The sequence below is a fragment of the Haliotis rubra genome, unplaced genomic scaffold (assembly GCF_003918875.1).
Source record: "Haliotis rubra isolate DU_JTF1 unplaced genomic scaffold, ASM391887v1 Scf405, whole genome shotgun sequence".
NCBI classification, from domain to species: domain Eukaryota; kingdom Metazoa; phylum Mollusca; class Gastropoda; order Lepetellida; family Haliotidae; genus Haliotis; species Haliotis rubra.
The window spans coordinates 872,294-887,089 of record NW_025767086.1 but is presented as its reverse complement, the minus strand read 5'-3'; the positions used below and the strand labels follow the sequence as shown (position 1 = coordinate 887,089).

At 39.8% G+C, this 14,796-nt stretch overlaps 1 protein-coding gene across 2 annotated transcripts in view; it reads left to right on the top strand.

Moving 5' to 3' along the window:
* LOC124287695 (follistatin-A-like) overlaps positions 1-14,796 on the top strand; it is a 58,723-nt gene that overhangs the window by 14,563 nt on the left and 29,364 nt on the right. The window lies entirely within an intron of this gene.

Sequence of the window (14,796 nt, the reverse complement as noted above, 5' to 3'; positions counted from 1 at the left end):
AACGATCTGATGGCTGTCAATATCTGTTGTCTATATATCAACATTATTACACCTGGCAATTATACGATGGCTGTCGATATCTGTTTGATATATATGTCAACATTATTGCACAATGATACACGATGGCTGTCGATATCTGTTTGATATATATGTCCAACATTATTGCAGACAACGATCTACGGTTAACTCTCGATATCTGTTTGATACATATATCAACTTGTCTTTTACACAACGATCTACGATGACTGTCGATATCTGTTTGGAAACATATATCAACACACTTTCACTAACGATAAACAGTGGCTCTCGATATCTGTTTGATATATGTCAACGTGTGCACACAACGATCTACGATGGCTGTCGACATCTGTTTCATATATATCAACGATATTGCGAATAATGATCTGCGATGGCTGTCAATATCTGTTGATATATGTCAACGATATTACCGAACAACGATCTACGATGGCTCTCGATATCTGTTTAATATATATATCAACATTCTTTCACGATCTACGATGGCTGTCGATATCTGTTTGATACGTATCAGCAAACTTTCACGCAACGATCTACGATGGCTCTCGATATCTGTTTGATGCATATATCAACGTACTTTCACGCAACAATCATACGATGGCTGTCGATATCAGTTTGATACATATATCGTATGCTTTCACACAACGATCAGGCGGTGTTCTCGTGTCTTGTTATGTCGGCGTTGTTGCGCGGCGATCTTTGACGTGGTGTCTTGAATTATTATTCGGCGTTGTTGTGGGCCGGCGGTCTGCGTTATTTTGACGGTGATGGAACGTTGTGTGTCGGACTTTGTTGGATGACGGTCTTGCGGATCGAACGTCGTTATCGTGCGCGTAGTGGCAGTAACGGCGATCTGGATGGCTCTCGATGTCTGTTTGTGCATGTCAGCATGCTTTCGCACCGGCGATCTGCTTGATGGCTCTCGTGTCGTTTTGCGTATGTCGGCATGTTTTCTGCAACTGATCTGCGGTTCTCGTTAATGCGTGCGTAATGTCGGCTATGCTTTCTGCAATGATCTGTGATGAAATATGGAGTATCTGTTTGATGCGTTTATCGGCATTATTGCGAGATGACGTTGTACGTTGACGATGGAGCGTCTGTTTCATGTATTGTCGGCATTATTGCTGACGATGAAGCGGTGGCTCTCCGTGTCTGTTGTTATGCCATGTCAGCATTGTTGCGCGCAGCAGTCTTGCGATGAAACGTCGTCTGTTTGTTGTATTCGACGTGCGGACGGCGGTCTGCGTTGCTGTCGTTATACCGGAGGATGTATTATTATTCGGCATTGTGCTGACGATCTGCGGTGAAACGTGGGTAATCTTGTTTGATGCGGCGTCGGCATTATTGCGAATGACGGTCGCGATGTCGTGCCTTGGCGGGATGTAGTATTGTCGGCATTTGCAGACAATGATCTGCGATGGTTGTGGTATCTGTTTGATACGTAATGTCAGCATGATTGCAGACAACAATCTAAGATGGCTCTCGATATCTGTTTGATACATTTATCAACATTATTGCGAATAGCGATCACCGGTGGCGCAATGGGCATCTGTTCATATGTCAACATTATTGCGCACAACTTGATCTGCGGTAACGTCGTATCTGTTTGATATTAATAATGTCAACGTGTGCAGACAATGATGCGATGCCTGTCGATATCTGTTTGATATGCGGCCAATGTGGCATTATTGCGAATGACGATCTGCTATGATCTCGTGTCTGTTTAATATATGTATCGACGTTAACCACTGGCGATCTGGCTGTCGATATCATGTTGATACATATGTCAACGCTATGCACAACGATAAACGAGTGTCTCGATGTCTGTTTGTTAATAATCAGCATTGTGCACTATGATCATACGATGGCTGTCGATATCTGTTTGATATATATGTCAACATTATTGCTGACAACGATCTGATAGCTGACAATATCTGTTGATATATATCACAACTTTATTGCGAACGATCTGATAACAATCGATATCTCTTTGATACATATTAACATACTTTTCACTAACAATCCTAGATAGCTCTCGATATCTGTTTGGTATGTAATGTATACTTTCACAATGATCTATGATGGCTCTCGATATCTGTTTGATACATATATCAACATATTTCACCCAACAATCTACAGTAATCTCGATATCTGTTTGACCACATATGTCATATACTTTCACATAATGATCTATGATAGCTCTCGATATCTGACAATCATTATCAACATATTTTCACAACAATCTATAGTAGTATCGATATCTATTTGATATATTTATTAACCACACTTTCACACAACGATCTGATAGCTCTCGATATCTGTTTGATACATTTATCAACATATTTTCACACAACAATAGAACAGGTATCTCGATATCTGTTTGATATATATATCAACATTATTACAGACAACGATCTACGATAGCTGTCGATATCTGTTATTTTGATATATATGTCAACATTAATACGAACAACTATCTGATGGCTCTCGATATCTGTTTAATATATATCAACATTCTTTCCTGTAACGATCTGCGATGGCTGTCGATATCTGTTTGTCACATATATCAATAAACTTTCACGCGGCGATCTGCGGTGGCTCTCGATGTCTTGTTTGCATATCAACGTAGCTTTCGCGCGACGATGCGGTGATATAGGTGTCTGGGCGTGCGCTGTCAGCATGCTTAACGGCGATCTGCGGTGACGTGGGTATCGCGATTTTGATGTAAAATACGTATTCGGCGTTGTTGCGGACGACGATGCTGCGTTGACGATGGGCATGTTGCGTATGTCGGCGGTTTACTTTTGAAGCGGTCGCAAAGTTGACGTGGATGTCTGTTTTACGTGCATGTATCAAACGTTCTTTCGCACAACGATCTGCGATGGCTCTCGATGTCGCGTGCGTATGTCGGCAGCGCGCAGCTTGTCTGCGTTCTCGATGTCACCGGTTTGATGCGTATGTCGACGTATACTTTTAAGCGGTCTGCGATGAAACCGATAATGCTGTTTATGTATTAATCGGCATTGTGCCGAATAATGATACTTGCGGTGAAACGATGGGTGATAACGTGCGTATGTCGGCATACGTTCGCACGACTGTCTGCGATGACTGCGTTTCTTCGTGGTATGATAAAATGCCATGTAGGTCATGTGCGATATCGTACCAGTAGTGTAATTTCTGGCTGCGTCGGGTAATGTATGAACGTCTGCGAACCTCATGCCTTGCATGGGTGGCTCATTGGCATACGTGATTTGTGAAATTGGGTATGGGTTTGAAAATGAACGTATGTGAAAACCGCCAATGTTTCATATATCTATGTTTTCAAATATTATTCCTGTGACATGGCCACGGAAAAAACCCATGAATGCCCTATTTTTCATGTTATCTACTGTATCACCACAAGAAACTTTGGTTTGGAAGAGATGCTATCTATTACTCGTTGTATTCTCCATACGGAAAGAGCATTATAAAAGGAAGGCATGCGTTGCGACAGAAACAGTCAATATATTGCCTTTTCTACCATCAACGTGATATCAGGGATAATCTACAGCGTCTTCCTATTCTCCCTGGTGATATAAAACAATCTCAGCTAAAAACTCGCGTATTTATTGGCAGTAAAATTGCCCCATTTCAAATAATAATAAAAACTTATTTTGCATTCTTTTATGGTTACACATATCCTGAAAGTCTGGCGTCTGATAAAGAAACACAAATGTCCGTGCTGAAAAGAAATAACTCCCCCATCTGTTTCCGCTACAACAAAGTCTCCGCTTGACTCTGGTGGTCATGAGGTACCATGGCGAAGCGAAATCACGTCTAAGAAAGGATAGGTATATCTTTGCGTTATCAGCCCTACGGAATATTTACAAACATTATCTGTCACGGGGAACGGACTATATTTTTCCAATACCGTATTCGTCTTGGGGTGTAATGCAATCATCATCTTTCATACAAAGTCTCTCATCTCCGGGAATAAATCACAACATCCAACTCAAAATTACCCCGGAGGCTGGTTAAAAGCGTTTGGGGGGATATCTGTCTCTTCAAACACAAAGAAGTCCATCAAGTAGGGTCCACAGCTTACTTTTATTCGGCAGCTAGATGAAATAGTAATTACATGGTAGTGCAGCAACGGCCAGGCAGGAATCACAGAGAGCGATCGTCAATACCTGCTAGCCGAGGGTCAAAGTCCCGTCACATTTCGTGTGCTTCGGTGAAGGTGGCACGGGATCGCCTTATCCTTATGGCATTTCAGCGAACTATTCGTCACATTAAATTCATTGTCTATATACTACTGACTGCCAGGCTGCCCTGTATCGTATTACAACCACATGTATGGCCAACCTGCAATTATCCAGCATGCACCTCATCCCACAATGTTACGTTTTCCGTGGCCAACCGGCCATAATCTAAAGTTAACATTTTTAGGGTTAAAGTACAAGCGGGCAGCTGAAACCTGTACTGGTTATTGCTGATGGTCGTGATAATAAGCTGCTGATATTTCATGTACAATTATCAGCACTGTGATTCTAGATTTAAGATAGCCACTGGCGACTTAACTCGGAGATATGCAAACGTATTCTGTAATTTTCCGGATAAGAACATGCCCCATCAAAATGCCTGCGACTGGAGTCTTGGATTATTTGACAAGGTCATGAAAAGCATTGTTCTGGCTTAGGCGTGAATTGCACGGTAAAATATATGCTTTAAAAAGAGGCTTTAATTTATGAGACAAGATGTTATCTGCAGACCAGGACCCAGCTACTCGGAATGAATGTTCACCTTAACTGTGTCTTTCCGGAACAGGCCTTTCAGAAGTTAAAAGAGATCGATGCGGGGACGTTAAATAGCATTGATTAAAGTCCGTGGTCAGCAAAGTATCCACGATTACCCGGGAGTTTAAAGCGTTTATCGGGCGTTAAACCATCGGTGTGGCGATGATTGAAATGAAGTAAAGCACGATCACAAGTTGGGATGTTCCCATTCACTGGGAACAAAGTTTTGTGTTTAATATCGCTACAAGCTCACACATAGGGTCATTCAGTTTTTATTTTATGATATGCTCATGTCTCGCATCGCTACAACGCGGTACGGTGACGGGCGCGCGCATTTTCGAGTGATCGTGCACCTGTGTTTGGGAGTGTGACAATGCGTGGCGTTGATTCTGGTCCATGCGCCTGTCAATCATCGGCGTGTCTATTGCAATACACTGGTTGGGCGCACGCAATAGTGAGACCCTTACAACAGGCGGCTTTGAATATGTGTTATTGATAAAGAATCGTGATAACGTTATATTGACTGGTTATATAGAGTTACGAGTTCATCCCATCAGCGCATATTTCCAGTTATTCCAGTGTTATAATGCTGGGAGTGTTTATCACTTGCGACGGAATATTTCACAACCAGACAGTAACCTTTAGAACATAGGCACCGGACAGGTCATCTCTAATGGAAGAATGGGACACGGTCATTGACAATTCATTGAAGAAGTAAGAAGTTCAGCATGCAGAAGACGGACATGATCTTAGATACGCCACTTTACCTGTGAAATAAAAGCAAGAGCACAGAACTTTCAGGTTAATTCACAAAACTTACGTGCTACTACCGTCGGATCTAGATCGACCTCACAGGACCAGTAGTGAAATTTAATACGCCGTATATCACGTCGCGTAGCTGGGTCCGCGAACATTACGTAAAGACATTGAAAGTGATACGACACTGTAAAGGTCCCTAGAGTCTACGCGCTTCGATACAGGCATCCAGATATACATTCCTTCCACATCTCTCAGAAGCTCCTGGACTGGTATGAACCGAGATATTGGGCTTACCTGCTGTGAATATCTCCATACCCTCTCAAAGTGACGTACTGGTACCCCATGCCAGCTAGTTCACCGTACAGAGAACAAAGGGGTTTCAACGTTACCAGGACACTTTCATTCTTCTACTCAATACGACAACATGAACGTCATTGGTATTTGTCGTAATAATGTTGGCTGCAAGCCACCTCCCTGCTAATACATGGTAAGATATTAAATTGTATTGGTTTCTTTTCCAGTTTGTTTTTGGTACTTTAAGAATTTTATGTTATGAATTTCAAAACCGTAACAAGTATTGTTTCAACACACTCGAAGCTGAGTATTTTGTTATTGAGTAAATATATGTTTGATTATTGTGCGTTCCAATCCATCTATCATGCTACTTCCTGTAGAACAATATATTGGAATTTAAAATATGTGTTTTACTTATTGTCAACTTATCATCACTCATAACTGTAAGATTATATTATTGTGTAAAGGTTTTTATTCTTATATATATGTCTGTCTGTAGTTCAATTTACGAAACGTGATTTTTAAGTTATATACAATTTTATGCAATTGAAAAGGAAATAGTAATTGTTTCTACATAACAGAACTGTTTCTAGACGAGTGGCAATGGCAAATTAGCCTACTTAGTGTCGGTATTTATAAATGAAAACACCGTGCGTAGATAAATATAAAGCCAACTTGAACAGTAGCGAGTACTGCACAGTTACCGGATACAGGCCCTAAAAACCCTCGTCACCGACATTCTCGAGAATGTCTGTACGACCAACAGTGAAGATACTATTATTGATCAAATAGTTTAAAGAACACAAAGCATATGCATGAGGAAATATGTTAAGAACACTTGGACAGTAAGTAGGTTGCTGCAACACAGATAAGCTCGTGGACCTTGATACAAAATACATACACCATGTCAACCCTTCACGGTGTCGGCTTATTTCATCCGGCTACAATAGAACAATACATTGGCGTAATAGCGGGGTAAGAGCAGGCCAGGCTGGATAAAGCAGGTACTGCATGGGGTTCTCGCGTTGGATAAACATATATCACACAGGATTCATGTCATAGATAAATAGATATCAAGTGGGTTCTGTATGCTGCATTAGGAGAGATCACGCTGGAGTCACTAGTTGATGAAGAGGATATTACTTTTGTTCACATGTTGGATAAAGTAGACATCTCGTAGGTTTCACCGATTGATAAACTAGACATTCATGGGTTTCATATACTACCCATCAAAAGTTTAGACTCACTAGTGTCAATGTAACCACTTACTTCAGTGAGCTGTTCTAAACTTGATTTTGCATTTTAAAGGTACTGTTCCACACATGAACTAATGTGAAACAAATTTGTAACGTTGAAAAATTATTGTCATGAATACAGTAAATGATGAAAATCAGTGAAAATTGGCGAATTCTTAACAAAACTTTACACCTAAATGCAGCTGTGCACATGAACGATATTTGCACGTTTTTTAGCAGTTTGATACATGATCCCTGTACAATTCATATGCATAAAGTTTACCAATTGGTTCCCCCAGGTGTGTGGAGAAATTCATCTTCGATGTAACCATATATATATGCATAGCATGTAGTGAGTGCATTAGGTGAGTCTAAACTTTTGATGGGTAGTATATACAAGTATTTGAAGAATATATCACATAGGGGTCATCTGTTGTTATTCAACAGGAGAGTTAACGTGTTGGATAAGGAAATATCACCCTGGTGATATCAGATGGTGGATGGAGAACATATCACTTAGCGTTCACGTGTTTGATAAAGTAGTTATCACGTGGGATTCCTGCATGTTGGATGAAGAAGACATCACATAGGGGTCATCTGTTGTTATTCAACAGGAGAGTTAACGTGTTGGATAAGGAAATATCACCCTGGTGATTTCAGATGGTGGATGGAGAAGATTTCACTTAACGTTCACGTGTTTGACAAAGTAGTTATCACGTGGGATTACTGCATGTTGGATGAAGAAGACATCAAATAGGGGTCAGATGTTTGATAAAGTAGATATCACGTGGGTTTCATATGCTGTAGGTAGGATATAGGGTTCACGTGTTTGATAAAGTAGATACCACGTGGGTTTCATATGCTGTAGGTATGATATAGGGTTCACGTGTTTGATAAAGCAGATATCACGTGGGTTTCATATGCTGTAGGTATGATATAGGGTTCACGTGTTTGATAAAGTAGACATCACGTGGGTTTCATATGCTGTAGGTATGATATAGGGTTCACGTGTTTGATAAAGCAGATATCACGTGGGTTTCATATGCTGTAGGTATGATATAGGGTTCACGTGTTTGATAAAGTAGACATCACGTGGGTTTCATATGCTGTAGGTATGATATAGGGTTCACGTGTTTGATAAAGTAGACATCACCTGGGTTTCATATGCTGTAGGTATGATATAGGGTTCACGTGTTTGATAAAGTAGACATCACCTGGGTTTCATATGCTGTAGGTATGATATAGGGTTCACGTGTTTGATAAAGTAGATATCACGTGGGTTTCATATGCTGTAGGTATGATATAGGGTTCACGTGTTTGATAAAGTAGACATCACGTGGGTTTCATATGCTGTAGGTATGATATAGGGTTCACGTGTTTGATAAAGTAGACATCACGTGGGTTTCATATGCTGTAGGTATGATATAGGGTTCACGTGTTTGATAAAGTAGACATCACGTGGGTTTCATATGCTGTAGGTATGATATAGGGTTCACGTGTTTGATAAAGTAGACATGACGTGGGTTTCATATGCTGTAGGTATGATATAGGGTTCACGTGTTTGATAAAGTAGACATCACATGGGTTTCATATGCTGTAGGTATGATATAGGGTTCACGTGTTTGATAAAGTAGACATCACGTGGGTTTCATATGCTGTAGGTATGATATAGGGTTCACGTGTTTGATAAAGTAGATATCACATGGGTTTCATATGCTGTAGGTATGATATAGGGTTCACGTGTTTGATAAAGTAGATATCACGTGGGTTTCATATGCTGTAGGTATGATATAGGGTTCACGTGTTTGATAAAGTAGACATCACGTGGGTTTCATATGCTGTAGGTATGATATAGGGTTCACGTGTTTGATAAAGTAGACATGATGTGGGTTTCATATGCTGTAGGTATGATATAGGGTTCACGTGTTTGATAAAGTAGACATCACGTGGGTTTCATATGCTGTAGGTATGATATAGGGTTCACGTGTTTGATAAAGTAGACATCACGTGGGTTTCATATGCTGTAGGTATGATATAGGGTTCACGTGTTTGATAAAGTAGACATCACGTGGGTTTCATATGCTGTAGGTATGATATAGGGTTCACGTGTTTGATAAAGTAGACATCACGTGGGTTTTATATGCTGTAGGTATGATATAGGGTTCACGTGTTTGATAAAGTAGACATCACGTGGGTTTCATATGCTGTAGGTATGATATAGGGTTCACGTGTTTGATAAAGTAGACATCACGTGGGTTTCATATGCTGTAGGTATGATATAGGGTTCACGTGTTTGATAAAGTAGATATTACATATTTCATATGCTGTAGGTATGATATAGGGTTCACGTGTTTGATAAAGTAGACATCACGTGGGTTTCATATGCTGTAGGTATGATATAGGGTTCACGTGTTTGATAAAGTAGATATCACGCGGGTTTCATATGCTGTAGGTATGATATAGGGTTCACGTGTTTGATAAAGTAGACATCACGTGGGTTTCATATGTTGTAGGTATGATATAGGGTTCACGTGTTTGATAAAGTAGACATCACATGGGTTTCATATGCTGTAGGTATGATATAGGGTTCACGTGTTTGATAAAGTAGATATCACGTGGGTTTCATATGCTGTAGGTATGATATAGGGTTCACGTGTTTGATAAAGTAGACATCACATGGGTTTCATATGCTGTAGGTAGGATATAGGGTTCACGTGTTTGATAAAGTAGACATCACATGGGTTTCATATGTTGTAGGTATGATATAGGGTTCACGTGTTTGATAAAGTAGACATCACGTGGGTTTCATATGCTGTAGGTATGATATAGGGTTCACGTGTTTGATAAAGTAGACATCACGTGGGTTTCATATGCTGTAGGTATGATATAGGGTTCACGTGTTTGATAAAGTAGATATCACGTGGGTTTCATATGCTGTAGGTGTGATATAGGGTTCACGTGTTTGATAAAGTAGACATCACGTGGGTTTCATATGCTGTAGGTATGATATAGGGTTCACGTGTTTGATAAAGTAGATATCACGTGGGTTTCATATGCTGTAGGTATGATATAGGGTTCACGTGTTTGATAAAGTAGACATCACGATGGGTTTCATATGACATCAATGTAGGTATGATATAGGGTTCACGTGTTTGATAAAGTAGACATCACGTGGGTTTCATATGCTGTAGGTATGATATAGGGTTCACGTGTTTGATAAAATAGACATCACCTGGGTTTCATATGCTGTAGGTATGATATAGGGTTCACGTGTTTGATAAAGTAGATATCACGTGGGTTTCATATGCTGTAGGTATGATATAGGGTTCACGTGTTTGATAAAGTAGACATCACGTGGGTTTCATATGCTGTAGGTATGATATAGGGTTCACGTGTTTGATAAAGTAGACATCACGTGGGTTTCATATGCTGTAGGTATGATATAGGGTTCACGTGTTTGATAAAGTAGACATCACGTGGGTTTCATATGCTGTAGGTATGATATAGGGTTCACGTGTTTGATAAAGTAGACATCACGTGGGTTTCATATGCTGTAGGTATGATATAGGGTTCACGTGTTTGATAAAATAGACATCACCTGGGTTTCATATGCTGTAGGTATGATATAGGGTTCACGTGTTTGATAAAGTAGACATCACGTGGGTTTCATATGCTGTAGGTATGATATAGGGTTCACGTGTTTGATAAAGTAGACATCACGTGGGTTTCATATGCTGTAGGTATGATATAGGGTTCACGTGTTTGATAAAGTAGACATCACGTGGGTTTCATATGCTGTAGGTATGATATAGGGTTCACGTGTTTGATAAAGTAGACATCACGTGGGTTTCATATGCTGTAGGTATGATATAGGGTTCACGTGTTTGATAAAGTAGACATCACGTGGGTTTCATATGCTGTAGGTATGATATAGGGTTCACGTGTTTGATAAAGTAGACATCACGTGGGTTTCATATGCTGTAGGTATGATATAGGGTTCACGTGTTTGATAAAGTAGATATCACATGGGTTTCATATGCTGTAGGTATGATATAGGGTTCACGTGTTTGATAAAGTAGACATCACATGGGTTTCATATGCTGTAGGTATGATATAGGGTTCACGTGTTTGATAAAGTAGATATCACGTGGGTTTCATATGCTGTAGGTATGATATAGGGTTCACGTGTTTGATAAAGTAGACATCACGTGGGTTTCATATGTTGTAGGTATGATATAGGGTTCACGTGTTTGATAAAGTAGACATCACGTGGGTTTCATATGTTGTAGGTATGATATAGGGTTCACGTGTTTGATAAAGTAGACATCACGTGGGTTTCATATGCTGTAGGTATGATATAGGGTTCACGTGTTTGATAAAGTAGACATCACGTGGGTTTCATATGCTGTAGGTATGATATAGGGTTCACGTGTTTGATAAAGTAGACATCACGTGGGTTTCATATGCTGTAGGTATGATATAGGGTTCACGTGTTTGATAAAGTAGACATCACGTGGGTTTCATATGCTGTAGGTACGATAGAGGGTTCACGTGTTTGATAAAAGTAGACATCACGTGGGTTTCATATGCTGTAGGTATGATATAGGGTTCACGTGTTTGATAAAGTAGATATCACGTGGGTTTCATATGCTGTAGGTATGATATAGGGTTCACGTGTTTGATAAAGTAGACATCACGTGGGTTTCATATGCTGTAGGTATGATATAGGGTTCACGTGTTTGATAAAGTAGATATCACGTGGGTTTCATATGCTGTAGGTATGATATAGGGTTCACGTGTTTGATAAAGTAGACATCACGTGGGTTTCATATGCTGTAGGTATGATATAGGGTTCACGTGTTTGATAAAGTAGATATCACGTGGGTTTCATATGCTGTAGGTATGATATAGGGTTCACGTGTTTGATAAAGTAGATATCACATGGGTTTCATATGCTGTAGGTATGATATAGGGTTCACGTGTTTGATAAAGTAGATATCACGTGGGTTTCATATGCTGTAGGTATGATATAGGGTTCACGTGTTTGATAAAGTAGACATCACGTGGGTTTCATATGCTGTAGGTATGATATAGGGTTCACGTGTTTGATAAAGTAGATATCACGTGGGTTTCATATAGCTGTAGGTATGATATAGGGTTCACTGTGTTTGATAAAGTAGATATCACGTGGGTTTCATATGCTGTAGGTATGATATAGGGTTCACGTGTTTGATAAAGTAGACATCACGTGGGTTTCATATGCTGTAGGTATGATATAGGTTCACGTGTTTGATAAAGTAGACATCACGTGGGTTTCATATGCTGTAGGTAGGATATAGGGTTCACGTGTTTGATAAAGTAGACATCACGTGGGTTTCATATGTTGTAGGTATGATATAGGGTTCACGTGTTTGATAAAGTAGACATCACGTGGGTTTCATATGCTGTAGGTATGATATAGGGTTCACGTGTTTGATAAAGTAGACATCACGTGGGTTTCATATGCTGTAGGTATGATATAGGGTTCACGTGTTTGATAAAGTAGACATCACATGGGTTTCATATGCTGTAGGTATGATATAGGGTTCACGTGTTTGATAAAGTAGACATCACGTGGGTTTCATATGCTGTAGGTATGATATAGGGTTCACGTGTTTGATAAAGTAGACATCACGTGGGTTTCATATGCTGTAGGTATGATATAGGGTTCACGTGTTTGATAAAGTAGACATCACGTGGGTTTCATATGCTGTAGGTATGATATAGGGTTCACGTGTTTGATAAAGTAGATATCACGTGGGTTTCATATGCTGTAGGTATGATATAGGGTTCACGTGTTTGATAAAGTAGACATCACGTGGGTTTCATATGCTGTAGGTATGATATAGGGTTCACGTGTTTGATAAAGTAGACATCACGTGGGTTTCATATGCTGTAGGTATGATATAGGGTTCACGTGTTTGATAAAGTAGACATCACGTGGGTTTCATATGCTGTAGGTATGATATAGGGTTCACGTGTTTGATAAAGTAGACATCACGTGGGTTTCATATGCTGTAGGTATGATATAGGGTTCACGTGTTTGATAAAGTAGACATCACGTGGGTTTCATATGCTGTAGGTATGATATAGGGTTCACGTGTTTGATAAAGTAGATATCACGTGGGTTTCATATGCTGTAGGTATGATATAGGGTTCACGTGTTTGATAAAGTAGATATCACGTGGGTTTCATATGCTGTAGGTATGATATAGGGTTCACGTGTTTGATAAAGTAGACATCACGTGGGTTTCATATGCTGTAGGTATGATATAGGGTTCACGTGTTTGATAAAGTAGATATCACGTGGGTTTCATATGCTGTAGGTATGATATAGGGTTCACGTGTTTGATAAAGTAGACATCACGTGGGTTTCATATGCTGTAGGTATGATATAGGGTTCACGTGTTTGATAAAGTAGACATCACGTGGGTTTCATATGCTGTAGGTATGATATAGGGTTCACGTGTTTGATAAAGTAGACATCATCACGTGGGTTTCATATGCTGTAGGTGGGTTTCATATGCTGTAGGTATGATATGAGGTTCACGTGTTTGATAAAGTAGACATCACGTGGGTTTCATATGCTGTAGGTATGATATAGGGTTCACGTGTTTGATAAAGTAGATATCACGTGGGTTTCATATGCTGTAGGTATGATATAGGGTTCACGTGTTTGATAAAGTAGATATCACGTGGGTTTCATATGCTGTAGGTATGATATAGGGTTCACGTGTTTGATAAAGTAGACATCACGTGGGTTTCATATGCCTGTAGGTATGATATAGGGTTCACGTGTTTGATAAAGTAGATATCACGTGGGTTTCATATGCTGTAGGTATGATATAGGGTTCACGTGTTTGATAAAGTAGATATCACGTGGGTTTCATATGCTGTAGGTATGATATAGGGTTCACGTGTTTGATAAAGTAGACATCACATGGGTTTCATATGCTGTAGGTATGATATAGGGTTCACGTGTTTGATAAAGTAGACATCACGTGGGTTTCATATGCTGTAGGTATGATATAGGGTTCACGTGTTTGATAAAGTAGACATCACGTGGGTTTCATATGCTGTAGGTATGATATAGGGTTCACGTGTTTGATAAAGTAGACATCACGTGGGTTTCATATGCTGTAGGTATGATATAGGGTTCACGTGTTTGATAAAGTAGACATCACGTGGGTTTCATATGCTGTAGGTATGATATAGGGTTCACGTGTTTGATAAAGTAGACATCACGTGGGTTTCATATGCTGTAGGTATGATATAGGGTTCACGTGTTTGATAAAGTAGACATCACGTGGGTTTCATATGCTGTAGGTATGATATAGGGTTCACGTGTTTGATAAAGTAGATATCACGTGGGTTTCATATGCTGTAGGTATGATATAGGGTTCACGTGTTTGATAAAGTAGACATCACGTGGGTTTCATATGCTGTAGGTATGATATAGGGTTCACGTGTTTGATAAAGTAGATATCACGTGGGTTTCATATGCTGTAGGTATGATATAGGGTTCACGTGTTTGATAAAAAGTAGACATCACGTGGGTTTCATATGCTGTAGGTATGATATAGGGTTCACGTGTTTGATAAAGTAGATATCACGTGGGTTTCATATGCTGTAGGTATGATATAGGGTTCACGTGTTTG